The sequence below is a fragment of the Camponotus floridanus genome, unplaced genomic scaffold (genome assembly GCF_003227725.1).
Source record: "Camponotus floridanus strain SB8 unplaced genomic scaffold, Cflo_v7.5 scaffold142, whole genome shotgun sequence".
Taxonomy (NCBI): domain Eukaryota; kingdom Metazoa; phylum Arthropoda; class Insecta; order Hymenoptera; family Formicidae; genus Camponotus; species Camponotus floridanus.
This window is the reverse complement of record NW_020229262.1, coordinates 171,633-173,107: the sequence shown is the minus strand read 5'-3', so window position 1 is coordinate 173,107 and position 1,475 is coordinate 171,633. Positions and strand designations below refer to the sequence as shown.

The 1,475-nt window shown below is 28.8% G+C and overlaps 1 pseudogene; it reads left to right on the top strand.

Moving 5' to 3' along the window:
• Nucleotides 1-1,207, top strand: LOC112637201 (annotated as a pseudogene).
• Nucleotides 1,208-1,475: the final 268 nt, after the last annotated feature.

Below are 1,475 nucleotides of genomic sequence, written 5' to 3'. Positions count from 1 at the left end.
ATGGAGCCTTTGAAATGTTTTATGTGTCGTAATACTGTAAAAGGAGGGTTAAATGGTTTGGCATGACATTTTACAATAGTACATGGTTTGACACTTAAACGCGGAATAGACAAAATTGGGTTTCAATGTGGTCAAAAAGATTGTTATCGAAATTTCTTCATTCTTACTCTTTAAGAGATCATATAAGAAAAATTCATTTTTCTCGAAAAGAAAATTATGACTTTTCTGTAGAAAATACAGTATCCACTTCTTCGTATAATGATATAATTATTAATGAAAATGATGCAAACAAAATATCTGAAAATTCAAATAATGTAGAGGTTTTAAAAATTTGTGACAATTTTAATTTAAGAGATTCTTTAATAAGTCTAATAATTAGATTACAATCAAAAGTATCAATGACCGGAAGCATTATAACTGATATTCTTGATGAATATGAACAAATAACAAATAATTTATGTGTATCATTAAAAACTAAAATTAAACAATTTTTACAATCTAAAGAAATGCTTAATGACCCTGATGTTATTAATTTGTTAAATTCTTTTGAAATAGATAAATCTTTTGAAGGTTTAAGAACACTTGAACAACAAATGGAAGTTTTAGCAAGTAGTACAGAATATATCAAGCCTCAGGAAATACCTTTGGGTAAACGTATAGAAAATGTAATTGATAAAAAAACAGGCACTTCTGTATCAAAAACAATTCTTGAAACTTGTCAATATGTTTCTATAATAGATTCTTTAACAATGGTGCTTAGAAATAAAGACATACGCGCTGTAATAGAAGCAGAGAAAGAATCAAATGATGGCATTCTTGCATCTTTTATTGATGGGCAGCACTTTAAAACTCATCCTTTTTTTCAGAAGTACAAACATGCCATTAGAATCCAACTTTATTATGATGAACTGGAAATTGTCAATCCACTTGGCTCTAAGACTGGCATTCACAAATTAGGAGTCTTTTATTATATAATACAGAATCTTCTACCTCACATGAATTCTGAAACAAGCAGTATTCACGTTTTGCTTCTTTGTTGTCATGTTGACATAAAAAAATATAAAATGAAAAAAATATTAAGTCCTTTCTTAGAAGATCTTGTAAAATTAGAAAGTAATGAAGGAGTTGTTATACTTTTAGAAGGACAAGAATATATTTTGCGTGCATCATTGACTGCATTTTGTGGGGATGGATTAGCTGTCCATGAAGTATTTAATTTGCTAGGTCCATCTTCTAATTTCTTTTGTCGAATGTGTCTTTATACTAGGCAAGATTTGCATAATGGTAGCATAGAAATTAAACAATCAAGAAATATGGCAGTTTACAATAAACACTTAAATTTACTGCATAATGCAAACTATAGCGATAATGCTAAAACGTTAACAGGAATGCATGGAGAGCGTTGCTTACATTTATCTCGTTTCTTTCATATATGTAAAAACCTTATTTTTGATCCAATGCATGATATTCTTTGT